Below are 14,630 nucleotides of genomic sequence, written 5' to 3' on the forward strand. Positions count from 1 at the left end.
AGACAACATTTCTTTCCAGTAGATCCTGAACCATCCCATGATTCCCTCTAAACAATGTGTCAATCCCTGCCCCAGTCACTGTGGTCATATGGATAGAATTATGCAAATTAGCAATTCATAAATGTGTCATTAAAATATCACTATTAGTAACGTAGCTGGAATTTAATTTTTGGTAAAGTAAATCTAAATGTCTCATGTAATAGAGGTCAAGTTGACATTTTATGTATAAAGTCACTGAAAGACAAGCTCTAGGATTATAGTCTTTGAGCAGAGAATCTGCATGAAATGGTGTCAGGCAAACCGTACCGTTTACAGTGTTTGATAATCTGCTAAGAACACTGAGTATACTAAGAATACTGAGTTTCTAGGTAAGGCAGTTTAAGAAAAGTCACTAAGCTTGCTATAATTAGTAGAGTTAAGACCCTTTGGCATTCATGCTTGCTTATTCAGAGAAGACAGTCCTATACAGCATTGATATAGGTTACGTGGGAAACTGAGAACCCCTGAGCCAATATTAAATGCAAGGGGCCCAAAATATGTAGAACTGGTGCTCTGGAAGCTGCACTGGATTCTTCAAGGTCTGTCTCTGTGCAAGGGCTGAAAATATCATTTGGAATTTGAAAGTTATAAGTGTATTGTCATTCCTCTAGCTCTTTGTTTCACTTATTTTCTCATGTCTGTCTCTCTGAATAGACAATAAGATCTTTTTGGATAGCAACCCTTCTTTCACTTTGATTTCTGGCCCTCAAATGATAACTAAATGAGTGAATTTAATGATTTGGGGAAGACTGACCAAATGACACACACCCAGAAGGCAAAACTTATCCAGATATAGAAGTTTAACTTGATTACATTAAATACTACTTTAATATTTAATAATTTAGTTCTAGCCAAATTGTTTCCCCAAGTCATCATTTTAGGGGTTCCTGATTCCTGAGGATCTCATTGTGTTTTCCTTGAAAGCACTCAGGTCCTTTGTTTGTTAAGGGGTGGCTTTGCTGGTGTGGCATGGGTTATATTTTAATGTTAGAGAAATGGCACAGTCTGGACTGAGTCCAGCTGAGATTAGTCAGGATTTCAGGATTTTCATGATGAAAGTAACACTACTGTTAGTGCTAAATTTTTTCCACAGGCAAATTATTCACGCTGCATAACAGTTCAAAGCTAATGACCACCTTGGAACTGAGGGATTCCAGCAGAGGGTCACTTCCTTGAAAACGTTCCTATTTCACAGTGAGGGTCCTGGCCTGGCTCCCAGGCTGAGATTCCTCTCCCAGAATCCCCACCTCTACTGCCTGCCCTTCAATCCTTCTGCTTCCCAGCTGGGTTTGAAAGAGAAAGAAAGCAGGAAGAGCCCATTTGGTTCTCATGTTTCTGGTAGCACCACCCACTCGGCTCAGAGAATTATCTTTAAAAGTTTTAAGATGTGTGTTCACTTCACAGTTATTTCTTAATGGTCTGGTGTCCATCTGGCAAGGGGACAGGCATGGCAGTTCCTGGGATGAGTGAGACAGACTTGGTGTTCGCCCTCATGGAGCTTATCCAGTGAAGAAGACACAATGGACAAGCTGTTGAAAAGGTGATGAGTTGTGAGAAAGGGCAAGTAGAGGGGGCTAGAATCTAAACCTGGGGGCACTAACCAACTTTGAGGGGTCAGGGGAGAACATGTTGGAGTTGGCTGGATGAAGGTTGGAGAAGAAAATTATTCCACATGGAAGGAACCGTTTCCATAAAATCCCTCAAGCAGGAAGGCCAGTCATGTTGGAGGAACTACCAAAGGCCAGTAGGTCTGAGCAATGAAAGTAGAAGAAGGCATCTCACATGTGGCTGAAGAAGGAGGCCATCAGGTCATGGGAGATCCTGAGAGCTATGGCAAGGATTTTGGACTTTATACCTAGAACACCAGTAAGCTTTGAAGGATTTTAGGCTAAGCAGTGACCAGATAAGACATATTCATTCCTAACAGCTGCTCATTCCCCCATGGTTCTTCACCATCTCCAGTATCCCTCCAGCACCATCATGGGGGTGCTCTCCAAGGTGCTGTATGCCTCGTGGCTCTGAATCATCCCCACTGTCAGGCTGCACGCTGAGTAGCCCACACCCAAACCTAGCTTCTAAGGTTGAGCATCAGCCTCTGAAGTTTAAGGGGAGTAAAAGAGGTGCAGGGAACACCCATGGACACAGCCCCCTTTTTCCGTGCCCGCACTGTTGTCAACATGCCCTCCTGTGTGACTGCACCATGCAACCCATCAGAACAGAGCCACTACAGGAGCCAGAAGTGTCAGAGAAAAAGAAAAGGCATACAAAATGTAAGCAGGTCTGCCTTCCCCAAAGTTTATTTTACTATACTGCTCCCCAACTAAAAGGAAGAATATATATATTTTTTTCTTGAGAATATAGAAACACTTTGTTTAGGTTCTCAGCGTTTAGAACCAGCATAATGGAAGGACTTCAGAAAAATTATTTATATTGCTAATCTATTTATATGTATTTTTGTGTGTGTCTGCTTGGAGACATATAATATTTGCTCCATTTCATAAAGTATGATAATGGAACAACAACCAGGCAGCATGTTATGTGAGTGGCTTTGCAAGTTCTCTACATGATGTGCCAGGCTCAGTGCTAGGCAGTGGAGTTCATAAAGGTGAACAAATTCTTCCCTTAGGTAATTAGCAGACTACAGAGGACATGGAATATGTGCACAATTTATGAGCATGAGATCACCTTATGTAAGGAAAATATGTAATATTTTCAGAGTCTGTGGCTAACTGCTCTTAAAAACAAGACAACAGGCCCCGAATGGAGTCACTTATGCTAAGCCCCACATCCCAAACCAAGACTTAATTACAGTTTTGGCTCTCCCAAAAATGGAATCTCAAACCAGTCCAGCAGGAATTGCCTGATCAGCACTAGTTAATCTGCCTGATAGACCCCTGTCCTCCCCTAAACGAAAGTAATGTTGCAATAACCAACCTTCTTTTTTCCTAATATAACTTCCTTGTTTCTGCTTCCTTCTGCCTACAAAATTCTCTCATTTTGTACATTCCCTTGGAGCTCCTTTCTATCTCCAAGGAGGGATGCTGTCCAATTGAATTGACTTTTGCTTAAACAAGCTCTTAAAAATTTTAATATGCCTCAGTTTATCTTTTAACGGCTCTAGTGTGAGAAGAGGGAACTTAAGGAGACTCCCCCCGAAGGCCCCAAGAAGCAAAAACAACCAGACTTGGTTACCTGCTGAGCCCTTGAACTCTGCTTTCCCGCTGCCTCTGGAGGTGGTGAGAAAGTCTCTCTCAGATTGTAGCTCTGTAGCTTTTCCTTGAGTTTCCAGATTTTATTTGAGCATTTTTTTTTCTTGACTGGGTCCAGAGACTCACCAAAATCAGATTGGGTCTGACTTAGAAACCAGACTGGGTCTGCAATTTGACTGGATCCAGCTTAGAAACTGGACTGAGTCTAGAGTCAGACTGGGTTTGACTTAAGTTGTACTGAGTCTGCTTGAGGCCTCAGGTGAATAAAATATTGTTTTAGGGCTGGACAAGTAGGCTCACCTTACCAAAGATAATCTTGAATCACAGTGACCACAGTGAAGAACTTTTAACCTAGATAATCTTATCATTTATGTTGTGATCTAGAAAAAAAGCGGTCTCAGCCAAGTATTCAGCATAAAGCATAGAGGAGAAATTATTTTTCCTCCTCTAAAATATTTGGTGACCAGGATGGGACCTGCTGGGACACCCTACTCACTGCAGACAGGATCCTAGGAGAACTGGCAGAAGCCAGCAAAAGTAAGAATTCTTACCAAAGTCGGCTCTCTCATCTCTATCTCCATCTGTGGTGCCTGGTTAACAGAGGAAGGTAAAATTCCACTTTCTCCCTTCCTTTCCTAATTCAGATTGGCAGGCAGAAAACATTTATAAGAATTAAATCTTTAAATTGTGAATTTGCTTTTGAGTACACATTGGTTGTAGATCCCTTCTTTCCCAAGGACAGCCATTGCCTTCTTGTTTGTCTACCTTTTGTCCTGAGAACTTGGCTTGGCAACAGCCAAGTTGGGGTCCCCAAAAATTTTGTCTGGGAAGAAATGTGGGTTGCACTCCATGTGCAGCCAGGGTCCTACCCCTGTTGTCTGCTTTCATGGGAATTGTCTGAGGTTTTCTTTCTTTTGGTTATCTTTGGGAGTGTCTCTGGATCTTGGGAGGATAATAATTTTTGCACTCTTTGGGAATGCCTCTTGTCCTCATGGGGTTGTTCAGTACTGCTAGGAATATGTACTGTTTGTCCAGCTGAAACCTGATAAAATATTCAAAAGGATTTTTTTTTTTTTTTTAGTAGCTCTATGGTAGAAAATTGGCCAAATTGGAAGTTGACATTCAGATCCTGATGGGACCTTTTTTTTAGGCCTTCTCCTCTAAGCTAAAATGAAACTATGTAGCCAGAGGGAAAGAAATATTCTGAAGGCTTTGTGGAAGGATTTACTAAAACACTCCACAGACACACAGCTCTAAATCTAGAACATAGGATCTTTTGATTTCCATCTTAGTTGAAGATCTTTTCCCCAATGTAAAGAAGGGAGTTGAGGATAGTAGAGTTGGATGGGTGGGACAGCCTCCGTATCATTCAGGTTGCCCCCCAATTCTTTGAGGAATTAAAGACAACTGTACTTGTCTTACAAATCAAGCCTTTGTAAGAACAAAAGTGAAGATATAGAAATAATTCAAAGCCCTCTTTTCCTTTCTACCAATGCCCAAAGGTACCCTTTTGATCTCAGAAGGTTTGCAGATATTGTAAACATTCTGGACTTAAGGAACAAAAGTCCTTGGTGCAGCTTCTATTCTTTCTTTGTGCCTTTGAGATATAAGTATTCTACATAGTCTTCTCTAGGAAGCAAGGGAATTCTTATCAGAAGGAGGAAAATAAAAAAGACTATTGTTAAAATTAGAACTATGAAAAATCTTAAAAGTCTCTTTTACAAATATTAGTAAAAAGCTATCTGAGCAGGTACACTTAATTTATTCCATCTGCCAGAAATACAATGGACCCAACTGTTCTTTTATAAAATACTGAGTTTCATATTATCATATCTGTTTCATGGCTAAAATTTTTAAATGAAAGCTAGAAGATCTCTGTTTACATCTTTATGTTTTTGTATATCTGTATACGTTTGCTATAGATAGTAATTTTTTTGTACCTCTGAATGGTATTTCCAAAATTACTTTTTAAAGGCTCTAGTTAATTGGCTTAAAGATGAACAAGCATTATATAAATCAAGTATACTGTCAGAAATATAGACTAATCCATATGTTTTTCCAAATTCAAGAGATCTAGGATAATATTTGGTATACTAATACTTTTAGTATAAACAAGTTTAATAGAAGTCAAATAAGAGCTTATTATATCTGTTGCAAATTTTTCAGCAAGAAAAATAACTTGGTATGATGACATTTTTATAAGTAAGTTAAGTGTGAATGAGATAAGAGCTTTTGGATGAACTCCTTAGGAATAATTATATTTTAGGAATATCTACTTAAAAATAATCTCTCCAACCACAAGGACCTACTATATAGCACAGGGAACTATACTCAATACCTTGTAATAACCTATAATGGAAGAGAGGGTAAAAAAAGAATATATATATATATATATATATATATATATATATATATATATATATATATATATGTATATATATATATATATATATAATATGTATATATATATGCGCGTATATTTTATATATATACATATACATATCTGTACATATTATATATAGACATATATAACTGAATCACTTTGCTGTACACCTGAAACTAGCACATTATAAATCAACTACATTTCAATTAAAAATTTTTAAAAATCTCTCCAGATTCTGGTAACTTGAAGTTTAGATTTGTGCTAAATTAAGTTAAAAGATGAAAGTTTATTGAATAGTTAGGTCATTCCCAAATAAAACAAGATACTGAAACACTAATTACTGAACATTGGCTTCCTTTTACAAAGAAACTAAAGGGATTTAGGACTATCAATAAATATGTTTGGTTCCACACTGAGATATTTTCTATAAGAAAGCACATGTTTTTAGAAATTATTACTGTTATTTATGTTTGCCAATCTACAGAATGTTAATGTAAAAGTTCATAATTGCTTACTTTTTAGTTTTCACTAGATATTAAGGTTTTTAATAGTTGAGTATTTGAATTTAAACATGTAATTAAAGCTACTAGAAATAATAAGGGAAAAATTTCAGTATATAGTAGCAAAGTAGGATGTGTGTTTTCAGTAAAAGAAGGTATGAGGAATGGAATTGCATTTTGTTAAGGGAAAAGAAAGTAATTTTGTCTTAGAGATAGTTGTTTCTGGATGGAAAAAAGAACAAACTAATATGGATACTAATATGGATACAGAAAGTTATGGAAAGTTTATGGAAAAGGAACCCTGAGAAAAGAGTTTTGTGCATGGTCAGGATTGGCTAAGTTTAGAATAAATTTAACTGAGTAAATTTTAAAAAGTAAGCTGGTGCAAAACCAGAATTTGTTTTTTTTTCTCTTTTAAGAGGTCAGTTTTCTTAACATATTGATCTGCTTTTGGTATCAGATTGTAAAGTTTATTTTACCTTTAACCAGTAATCTGTTATAACTTTCTGTTTTTGCCTTTGAAATCTTTTGTTATCACTTTGGTTAAGTGAATAACTATTGATTCACAGTGTCCTATGATCCTATTTGACCAAGTGTTTTGAAACTTTTTGATATTTTTGATAACAAATTTCCAAAATCAAATTTTAATGTAGTTCCTTTGATCTCTAGCCAACTTTGGGATGCTTCAAAGGACCCTTGAAACATCCCAAAGAGAGCTATAAACTAATTAGGTTTATTTGGTATGTTAAATTACATGGGAAGCATTGTCAAATAAGTAACAAATCTTCTTAGGTTATAGTGTATGAGTCAATGTTATTAATCTATTAATAATTAATATTCTAGAACATTAATTAATATTCTAGAAATTATATGGAATTCCTAAAAATCTGGTATGTCCTGGTAAAATGTTATCAGTCATAATTTTAGTCATTATTTTAAAATATTGTATGTCACAGCAGTAACCAAGTTTCTTTGTCAATTGCATTGTAAGCAGGTCTTTTTTTTTCTTTTTGGTTGCACCAGGTCTTAGTTGTGGAGATGGGCTCCTTTAGTTGCAGCTCGAGGGCTCCTTTAGTTGCGGCTCACTGGCTCCTTAGTTGTGGCACGTGGGCTCCTTATATGTGGCATGTGAAGTCTTAGTTGCAGCATGCATGTGGGATCTAATTCCCTGGCCAGGGATTGAACCCAGGCCCCCTGCATTGGGAGCACGGAGTCTTAGCCACTGCGCCAACAGGGAAGTCCCTGTAAGCAGGTCTTTAACCATGCCTTCTGTGGTCTTTCATCACTCATAGACAGTTATTGTTTTACTCTGATGATTTGCAAAAATGCTTCCTCTTCGAGAAGATTCTTAGCAAGGACTTTTTGACAAGTATAGGTTTCTGACAACTTTCAGATCATACTGCTGAACTGGGTAAGAAATTAAGAATTCTAATGGTAAACCTGATGGCTTCATAAAACTGTTAATGAAAAGGATTAGTTATATAGGACTGTGTGAACTGGTGAATATGTTTATAATTTTTATGGTTTCTGTCTAAAATATTACTAGCTTTTAATCTGTGTTTTCCAGATATAAGGAAACCCTTCCCCTCAAGCTAATTATGAGTTGCTGTAACTTATACGTTTGTAAGCAGAATTGAAACATTTATCTTTTCTCTTTACTTGATTCCTCCAGAGACTGGAAACTCTTAGGTTGCCAGCAACTTTAAAAATCAGGTAAATTAGGAAAGCCATCTCCTAGCAGGTGCAGAAATCTCACGGTATTTTGGGGACCTTGAAAAGGGAGGAATTCACCCAAATCTGTAGATAACTCAGGTGAAATCATTGACAAGCCTTGGCCATAGCTTTCCTGGCCTTGAGAGGCCTTTTAAAAATTCAATCCGAGGTGCCAAATAAAAGGTTCCAGCAAAGCCAATTTCAAAAGAGCCTGTATGATTAATTACACTTCTGTAAATCATCAGGCCAAGTTTTTTGAAGCCAGAATTATTTAGCAAACAAATTAGTCTTAATTTGGCTACATTTGGTAGAAATGAGGGTAATTTTAGAGAGAAAAAGATTATGTTTCTGTGGAGAGTAAATTCAAGTTTTGTTAATTGAGGTCTATATTTACTAAGAGTCACTTCCCAAATAGCTCCTTATTGTTATATTCTTGTACATTTTAGCTGAATCATTAAAAGGACACTCTAGTTTGTTTCTGAAGTTTTTCTCATTAATCTATCTTTGGATGAAGATCATATGCCCCATGACCTGCAACCAGGGGATTATGCATACTGGAAAAGACATCATTTAAAGGACTGTCTCCAACCTAGATGGTAGGACCCTTATCAGGTCCTCTTCACTAGCTCATGCACAGTGAACCTGAAGGGAATTGACTCTTGGATTAATATTTCCACTTAGAAAGGGCCCCTGAAACGGACGGGCCTATACAGAGCACTGCTGACCTCAAAATCACCTTAAAACAATGCTCAAACAGAGGAGAAACTACCAGGCCAGGATGGTAAGAAGAAGACATCTAAAGTAGATAGCTGATCCAAGATGCCAAACCCGGCCTGTATACCAGTTACTTTGATAATTGCTTATACTTGCTTATGAACTAAATGTATTTTACAATCTTAAGCAGAGTTAAAGTTAATTGAATTGTTGAGTTTATGGTCAATTACTTATATCCAGTACTTCTGGTTACCTTGGTGGATTTCTCCACTCCAAGGCTCTAATTGGATGGCCCTTAGGAAATTATTCTAGAAGAAAGAAGTTATAGTTCTGTTTGGGCCACTATTGATATTACTGGATGGGACTCCCTCACTTGGCCAATCAATCATAGTTGCTCTGACCATTGCCATAAATATAAAAGACCCCCCTTATGTTGGGAACAATTAAACCATACTAAGGGTAGCCAGGCTAAATAATACAAGGAAATGTGTCTGGGTGCCTTATGAACAATGCCAGTATATCATTTCCTTTAAAGGTAAGGATTGGTACAGAACAGATTAAGTCAGATGACCCAGGGATATACTGCGTGGAACCTAATGGAAGTTCTTGGCTTAAATTCTTACTTGTAACCTTACAAATACTACTAGCTATATTACTTGTATTCTACCTATTTTATAAGATTGTTGTTTCTTTCCTTACCAAATATGTGACTGAGCCTCTGATAAAATAATAAGAAGGTGAGTTAAGGCTGTTGACCAGATATATAGTTCTATACAAGATCAATGATGGTAATAGTGTAACTTTAGATATGGAAAGAAGCATCAAGAGGGAATCATTTCTTGGACAATAACAGACTAGTAAGTCATTGGTCCAGAGACTTTTGGCTATAGTTAATAGGGCCTAGTCAAGTAATAGCACACTGAGTGGCCTATCAATGAGATCTTTGCCTGGGACAAAATGATCATGAAATGCCTCCCAAACCATGGTCGAATTTATGACCATGAGAGGGCACTGACAACTAAAAATTGTCACTTGCCATCTGTCACTACAAGTATGATATCACTAGCCAATGCAGTCACTGACTTTTTTTTTTTTAAAGAATTTTTTTTAAATTAATTAATTAATTAATTAATTTTTGGCTGTGTTGGATCTTCGTTTCTGTGCGAGGGCTTTCTCTAGTTGCGACAAGTGGGGGCCACTCTTCATCACGGTGCGCGGGCCTCTCACTATCGTGGCCTCGCTCGTTGCAGAGCACAGGCTCCAGACGCGCAGGCTCAGCAGTTGTGGCTCACGGGCCTAGTCGCTCCGCGGCATGTGGGATCTTCCCAGATCAGGGCTCGAACCCGTGTCCCCTGCATTGGCAGGCAGATTCTCAACCACTGAGCCACCAGGGAAGCCCCAGTCACTGACTTTTGACACACCCTGAAAAGAGTTTATGGTGGAGATCAGGAATGAGGTACTCAGTGCTCTGGAAAGATCTGGCAGAACAGGTCTTCAGACAGTTAGATATTTTCAGGAGAAGATTTTATGAACCCAATTTCTTGCTTCTTCTTATATCTAGAAAATATCTAGAATATCACTAAAATCATTAACAGAGACATCTGCTCCTCATGACTAGCAGCAACCTTCTTGTGACTGGCAGCAACCCTCTGCCAAAATGTGTACTTGATTGCATGTATCCCCCTTCACTAAAATCACATATATACTGACCTCCCTCCACCTCTTTAGAGCAGTTCCTCAGAGATAGCTGAGAGGCTTCTCCTGGGCTATAGTCCTCATTTTGCCCCAAAGAAAACTTAACTCACAACTCTCACATTGTGCATTGTTTTTCAGTCGACACCTTCAAACTAAAAATTTGAAATAAAATGTTTTCATTTTTGATAAGCAGCTCTACCACAAGTCTCTGATATCCTACGTCATTCAATGCAGCCATTGCATCTAAGGTCTCATGAGGGTTGGGCCAAAGAAAACTCCAAGATTTTCTGCATTCCTACGATTCTCCTTTCAATGGAGGATCATTGTGAAAAACACATGTAAAGGAGTGTGACTTTGTGTAAGCCATGGTGTGCTGCATTGTGCTCTAGCACTAAAAGAAAAACAAGATTCATAGTAAAGGTTTGTGCCCACTTATCAAAAGAAGAAAAGCTAGTTTTAGTTTAGTCAGTTTAATTAAAACAGGCATATCTTTAGAGTTTTCAACATTAAATACTTTTATCCTGTGTTTGCTAAAAGTCAAATAAGTTCATGTTATTTCTATTACAGAATTTGTCAGCAAGAAAGATAACAAGCTGATGGTTAGCTGTTTAATAGCTCTTGAAATTTTCATGAGTGATCTAAACATAATTGTTATGAAAAAGGAAATTACATAGATGTAAATAAGATAAAAGTATATAAATAAAGTTTTCAACAACAGTTATGTTCAGTGCTATGTCTACTTAAAAATAGTTTCCAAAATCTTTTTGGGACTTCTCAGTCTACATAATCATGTGAGCCAATTCCTTGTGCTAAATGTTGAATTTGGACAGAAATTTGACAAAACGGGTGGAGGATTTCCTTTGAAACTTGGGGAGGTAAACGGAACAGCTTGAGTCAAAGCACAAGGGAGGTAATAGCTAATAATAGCAAAGATTTATTGACCACTTTCTAAATGCCAGACACAGTCTGAGCACTTCACACACATTAGATTGATTCATCCTCACACTTCTATACATACAAAGACTCCAAGAGGAAATGGAACTTTGTCTTGTTCCCAGCTATACACTATACACTCAATATAGCGAACACACACAATATTCAAACTCTCTGCTAAAGGAATGAATGAATCAATGGTGGAGCAGCAATCCTAAAGCTCCAGGATCTCAATTTGAACCTATGCCAAAAAGATGGATATAAAAATTTATGCTTTATCTTGTGTTCCACCTATTTCTTAACAAAAGAGTGAGCTTTTGGACAAATGAATTTTTAGAATTTTTAACAGCTAGAATTGTTTTGTCTTTCAGTTATATTTTTGCTTAATCTTATTGCTTAAAAATTAAAAAAAATGTTTTTTGCTTCTCCATTTTGTTTGAACACCTTTGGAGGACTTATACAGGCTGTCTAGAAGTCCACACAGTAGGAAAGTATTATTGATGTAGCTGCTGGAGGGGAGAGAGGCAGGGGGCAAAGCAGGATAAGAAGAGAAGTGCTTTTCATTTGCAGGCCAAGAACCTGGAAGTTAAGAAAACCTGATTCCCCCAGGGACAGATATGGAGGTTGGTGGGGGTGAGGGTAGCACCCCAAACCCATTTTCTCTTATCTATTTTATTCGATTCCTCTCTAGTGGTTCATAAACTGAGAAAAAAGTCAATGGAAACCAAGCAGGACGAAAAGGGTACTTAGAGCTCAGTGAAAGACACACAGAAACTTTTGTTCTATGTCAAACAGCTTAGGAAGGGCTGGGTCTGTTTCTAAGTGGTCGTGGATTCTGTTTACCAATGAATGTGGAGTTTCATTTTCCCAGGGACAGTCAATAATACTCTTCATTAGGAGCCTTATTTCAGGCCAGTGTTGAATAATTGCTGGATTGCTGAAAGCGTCCAAGTAGGAGCTCTCCCTGCACTACACTGCTTGGCTCCTGTCCCCTTCCAGCCACTTCAAGCTCTTGTAAACAGCATTCATTTTCCATCACAAGCGAGGAAATGTGACTGTGCAGCCAAGGTGCCAGGTCCCTGGAGAGGGCCTGCCAGGGAGTCCGTTTCCTCACATCTCATTTTAGTTTGTAACTTGCTGGCGGGGTTGAGTAATCGCTGAAGCTCCATGTCTTCCCATCCTATTCTGCTCCACTAACTTATGAAACACCCAGCGACCCGCTGGAGGACTAGCAGATCAACCAGATGTTTCCTGAGCAAAGACAGCACACACAGCATCTCGTGAGAGGGGAGGGCTGGCGGGCACTCACCCCCTCTGACGTCACTGGGCGAGGTAGCCTGCGGCAGCATTTCAAAGCAGAGCAGCTTGGCCAGGGAAGAGCTCAGCTGGCAGCTCTGTGCTGGCATTAACTGACCCAGATAACTAGGGAGAAGGAATCAGCAATTAAGTGTGTTTATTCTCCGGTAGGAATTAGACCCTGCACTCCCTGATTATCCATGGGTGCTAGGAGACCCTCCCCCATGGCTCCCCATGCCCAGTCAGGATCACGTTCACCATGTCGCTTCTCATCCCAGCCTCTTGTTTTCCTGAATTTGCCTGAGGTTGATGTGGGACAAGCTCAACTGATTGCAAAGGACAGCAATGAAATAGTAATAATTATTCATAATAAATCAACTAATTCTTCTTCCCCCAAAACATAGGGGAGATCAAATCCTAAAAAATCTGATTTCAAATCATCTCCCTATAGATCACTGGCTTGTCAGATTCAGGGTGTTAAGAACCAATAAAATAACATAATTTTTTAATATAGGGAATATAGGTATGGAATTGCCAGCTCCCCCTTAGAAAGGTCATTAAGAGTAAATCATAACAAACAAATAAACAAGTAGAATGCATGTACCATTTGCTGTCACTATGATCTCATAAATGAAAGGTTAATTCAACTTCCTTGACTCAAATCCCTCCAAGAAATTTTCTTCACACTCATAATCGAATCCAAATTACCTAGACCTAAAAAGTGCCATGTGATCTAGGATCTGACCCCTGCCTACTTTATAAGCTCCACTTCCTCCTCTTATTCCTCTCCAGCCTTTTCTCTGTCCCTCAAACAAGCCCTGGTCTTTGCATTTGCTCTTCCCAACATCTGCAGTGCTCTTCCCCCAGATCTGTGGACAGTGGCCTCCTGTGTTGGGCAGCCTTCTGACTGGACTCCCAGGGACCTACCTCCTGGGATTCTTGTCTGTGTGATCCCCTCCCTTGTGTGTGGGCTGGACCTAGTGACTTGCTTCTAAAGAACAGACAAGAATAGACCTGCTGTAAAGAAGAGCAAAAGCAATGGGATGTCACCCAGAGATTAGGTTATGAAGGACTCTGACGTCCTTCTTACTCACTCTCTCTCTGTGGCTCTTCTCACTTGCCCTGATGAAGCGAGTTGCCATTTGTGAGCTGCTCTCTGCAGAGACTGATGTGACAAAGAACAGAGGGTGGTCGCTTGACCAGCAGCCAGTTAGGAGCTGACACCCTCCATCCAACAGGTTGGGAGGAACTGAGTCCTGCCAACAACCTCTTGAGTAAGACTGCAGAGGATCCTTCCCTGTCCTGTCTGGCTTTGCAAGAACTGCAGTCCCAGAAGTCACCTTGACTGCAGCCTCGTGAGAGACGCTGAGCCAGACACTGGGACCAGCTCAGCCACACCTAGGGCCCAGACACACTGAAATCCGGAGATAATAAGTGTTGGTACATTTGGTACAGGAGTGATAGTTGACTAATCCTCTACCTCACTTCACTCAGGTCTCTGCTCAAATGTCTCCTAACTCACCTTCAAAACCAACCAATCCCACAAAACTGATCACACATTATCCTCTCTCCCCTTACCCATCTGAATTTTTCATTCTGGAAATTTTCACCACTTACATTTATATTATATATTTATTTATTAGCTGGCTTCCCTACTAGAGTGAATATTCAATGAACACCATGTGTGTCATTTTGCTGGTGAAAAAAATGATTATATATTTGCAGTGGTGGTGCTCAGGTTTATTTGAAAAATACTTATTGCAGGGCTACTGTATACCAGGTCCAGTGACGTAGGTTATTTATCGCTGTTCCCTGGTATCTTGGCCAATTAATTTAGTCTCTTGGCTAATTATTTTTTTTCTTGTTATTGTTATTAAATTGCTCTGTTTTGATAATGCACCTTTCTATGCCTTTAACTGAGTATTTAATTAAAATGCCAATATTTTGTCAAGGCCAGAGCTTGTACATGCTTGATTGAAGTCCAGCGTAGGATGATCATAATTATTTGAAAAGTTCTTATTTCACACTCTGCTGAAGTCTAACTTCCTGGTACTTTCCTCTATTGGCCTTAGCTTTGCCTTCAGAATTAATAAATAACATAACTATTCTGCTTCCACCAGCCCAGTTCTAATCATTCCATTAACTCTG

The sequence above is a fragment of the Balaenoptera ricei genome, chromosome 20 (assembly GCF_028023285.1).
Source record: "Balaenoptera ricei isolate mBalRic1 chromosome 20, mBalRic1.hap2, whole genome shotgun sequence".
NCBI classification, from domain to species: domain Eukaryota; kingdom Metazoa; phylum Chordata; class Mammalia; order Artiodactyla; family Balaenopteridae; genus Balaenoptera; species Balaenoptera ricei.